We start from the raw sequence: 4,215 nt of genomic DNA on the forward strand, positions 1-4,215 counted from the left end.
CACCACACCCACTTCGTGGTGTGGTGAACCCATAATTACAAGAATGCAGATATTAGGAAACGCGCTCATGTGGTAACGTCTACTTTAAACCCAAGGCTCAACTCACAGCTTTCAAACTCCAGCGAGCAGTTCTGTGAGTCCATCGGGTATTTCTTCAGGTCCATGTAACACTCCGCCTTCGTAGTGATCCTGAAAAATTAAGCTGAAACTTAATAACGTACTCAATATACTATAAACATGAAGCTACTCATGTGGTTTACAATATGTGATTGCTGTTATTGGGATAATGGAGTCTTTGTACGCTTTTGGGTTTTAATGCGTTTCAGATAACTGTGCTGCATATATATGTTTTATTGGTTAAAATTGGCTTCGTTTTATTAGCAATTTGTAAGTCTATTAAAGTGCTTCGTTCTAACCTGATGCCGTACAGTATAGCCTAAGTCCTTACCTAATACCGTACAGTATGGTTCCGTTAGGAAACAGCTGGATGAGCCTGTACAGTATAGTCCGGTGCCTTATTTTAAAGCCTTACCTGATGCCGTAGAGTAAAGTCCCGGGGTAGTTAAGCCTATGTTACCGGATGCTGTACAGTATAGTCTAAGTCCTTACCTAATACCGTACAGTATGGTTCCGTTAGGGAACAGCTGGATGAGTCTATTGTCCACCGTGACTTTGTGCAGGAACGACTCCTTGCTGTTGGAGATGAAAGTGTCCGGCAGCCAGAGGTTCTCCGCCAGACGCCCGTCCAGACTCAGGCTCAGGTTCGTCTCGTCAAACGTAATCCTGTCATCAAGCCAGTACTGCCGCAGGAAGATCGTTATGGTGTAGTCCTGGGGACCAAACAAACAAACAAACAAACAAACAAAAACAGTCAATAAACAGCCAGTACTGCCGCAGGAAGATCGTTATGGTGTATTTCTGGGGGTCAATCAATCAATCAATCAATCATCCAATCGATCGATCGGGAATCAATTAATCAAACAATGAGCCGGATAACCAGCTCAGCTATCCAAATTTGTTTAAAGATTGTTTTTTTATACTTTATGGAAGATATAAATCAGGTGAAAAACTTTGCTGACCCTCCAGTGCTTATTGTGTCTTTAGCTGTGACTTATCAAATAAGTTTCTATATCTATTGAGCGCGCGTCTCCAAGCATCTCCTTGGGGGAGTGTAGAGAATGTTGGAATCTTGTTAGTGATTCAATTTTAATGTCTTTGACTTCGTACATCGATATGTTCAACCTTTCATGACTTCAGACAATCGATTTTAGTCCAGTTTCCAGTTATGACCTTGTAGGTCAAAAACAGCTTTTGTAGTAGGTCACGGGGTCAGGTCGGGTCACGTCTATGACATTCTATCGCCGATATTAACTTACTAACGGCTGAGGTCACCTTCAAATCCACAGTAGATTCTTCAGCGCTATTGTTATATTGACCTTCTAAAGTTGAGTCAAGTCAAATCGTCGTATCATATATTCCACTGACGAGGCGGGTATGAAATTAAATAGTCATTTACCAGAAAGCAAAGGCCACGTTATTCTACCCCGAGGCTCTCTCTATATCCAGTTACTGACGGCCTTTGTCACCTTCAAACCCACAGAAGATCCTTCAGAGCAGCTCTGACCTTTTTATGTATAGTCCTGACCTTCGTATCCACAGACTTGTACAGAATTTCATTTCATTTTCATTTTATCTATTTATACAGGGTTAGCACATCGCCATGTTGGCGCTTTTCTAAGCTCCCTGTGACATGCATAACGTAATAAACGGTAACTTATTGGTACAATCAAAAGGTAGTTATAAAAAAAGAAACGGAGGAGACTAATAAAGTACAGAAAAGAAACTAAATAAATTTGACAAGAATCGTGCTCAACCCGTGGCTGACGGGGAATTAAGTAGTTACCAATATGTATAGACTTGTGTAGATCCTTCAGTGTTACTTTGAGACTTGTGTAGATCCTTCAGAGTTATTCTGACCTTTTTATCCACAGACTTGTACAGAATCGTGTCAACCCGCGGCTGAAGGGAAATTAAGTAGTTACTCGTACCAGAACCGATCGCAGCTCTCGGGTTATGCATACAAGGATATCCCATCTTACCATATCTGATATGCTATCTTATATTCTATCTTATATACCGACAACTTCAAGGATATTCCACATTACCATACTGATATCATATCTTATATACCGACAAGGGTATCCTATCTTACCATATCTTTATACAAAGCTTCTATCTTTAAGCATACCTGTTTTTACCTCTTTATATAATGTATACCATTCTCTTGTTTACTTAACCGTTTACTTACTTAACCCAGCGGGTATGTGTTTACAATATAGGTCTTTATATTCATTCATAAACCCCCTTACAGAATTAGGAGACGCAGCGTCATTCAGTACCCGCATCCTGTTGACCTGATGTGACCCCGGCCTGACCTTACATGACCCCGGCAATTTGTCGTAACGTTAGTAGAAAGAAATGACCTTGGCTCAGAGGATTGACTTAAAAGTTCTTCTCCGGAAAAAATTTACTCGAAAGACATTAAATTAAAGCAGGGAGATTATAGGACATTGCCTTTCTACTGATGAATTGCTCAGTAGACGGGCTTTGAATGTATAATGAAACTTGATTGAATAAAGACATTCAACTAAAAATAACGCTTCAAACACTTTTTTAAACAATATAATCCTTTAGACTTGCTATATACTAATCTATATAAATGAAGGAAGACTAATTAATTGGCTATAACTAATTAATTGGCTATTAGTCAATCTACGTCCACAATCGGAGCCTCCGCTTCAGGCAATTTGGTGTGAGTAGAAAGAAATAACCTTGGCCCAGGAGGGTGATGCATTTAAAAGTTCCTCTCCGGAAATAAATTGGGATACACGGAATCCCTGGCTGAAGAATTAAAGCAGGGAAATTATAGGACATTGCCGTCTCACTGATGAATTGCTCAGGAGACCGGGCTTTGAATGTAATAAGGAACTTACAATTGGATATTTAGCCAATTAATTAGTCTGCCTTCATTTATAGTAGACGTGCTGTAATCACTTTGTTTCACTGTATATTTGATTTGAAATAGCTTCGTATATTTTGAAAATGACAGAAGTCATTTTTGCGGAAATCTCAGTTGTATCACCAGAGAATTGTTTTTGCAAAATGATACACTGCACAGATGAGAAGTGAATCCCAAGAAGCTTACATATGTATATTCCTATGTGGCAGAGAGTGTCATTCTCGCATAGGACTGTTCAACCATAGCCGAAGCTGTAGGGCTGATATCAGTTAGCATTGTACCATGGTCAGTTTTGACTGAATAAAGACTAAAAGTGCCCGCGTCAACTTTGATGTCACCTAGCGTCTGAACGGCTAGCCGTAGAACGGTCAAACTTGGTGACTTTTCCTAGAATATTGTTGGCAACAATTCTCTATCATTGGAATAAGATAATGATTTTTTGTCTTGCCATGGCAACGGGTTTCTGACAGGCATTTTTTGCTAAATTTAGTACTTTTTGTTTCAACAATAGAATTTTATGGGTTTTATGTCAAGTTACTCATGGTTTCTAATATTAATAACATCCCATATAATTCTATCATTAAATATGCATAATTTATGCTAATATTATGACGTCATTAGCCAAAATCCAAGATGGCGGACCATAGAACAGGTATATACAGGTTATTTTCATTAAAATTTCATCAATACTTCCATTTCTTTTTCCAAAAAAGGTTTAAATGAAGGTCTTTAGTATGTTAACGATGCATTTTAGGCTTTATCATGAAAAAAACTATTTTTGAAAATTCAAGATTGATGATCCAAATTGGCGGATATCTTTAAATATGCATGACGTCATTTTATGACGTCACCGGTGTTGCCATGGGCAACATAAGACTTAGTACACCATAATATTCTGTCATAAACACTTTTGGTACAGTTATGTTGAATACCATTTAGTTTTCAGGGAAAAACCTATTTAGACGGTTTTGGCCAATAAAATCACATTAATGACGTCATAATGACGTCATATTACATCATAACGACATGAAAATTGTAGATATGATAAATTTTCACTAGTACACCTTTCTTTGAAAATTTGGTGGTCATACGACATACCGTTCGCGAGTTCTTAGGGGGGGGGGTCGAAAGAAGACCCCCCCCGGTCCCCCCGACCCGTCCGTCCAAAAACGACCCGGTACCGTACGGTACGGGTT

General features: G+C 38.9%; 1 pseudogene; it reads right to left on the minus strand.

Annotated features, from left to right (window-relative positions):
* LOC109481669 overlaps positions 1-4,215 on the minus strand; it is a 12,735-nt pseudogene that overhangs the window by 5,302 nt on the left and 3,218 nt on the right.

The sequence above is a fragment of the Branchiostoma belcheri genome, unplaced genomic scaffold (genome assembly GCF_001625305.1).
Source record: "Branchiostoma belcheri isolate BF01 breed outbred unplaced genomic scaffold, Haploidv18h27 scaffold57, whole genome shotgun sequence".
Lineage (NCBI taxonomy): Eukaryota > Metazoa > Chordata > Leptocardii > Amphioxiformes > Branchiostomatidae > Branchiostoma > Branchiostoma belcheri.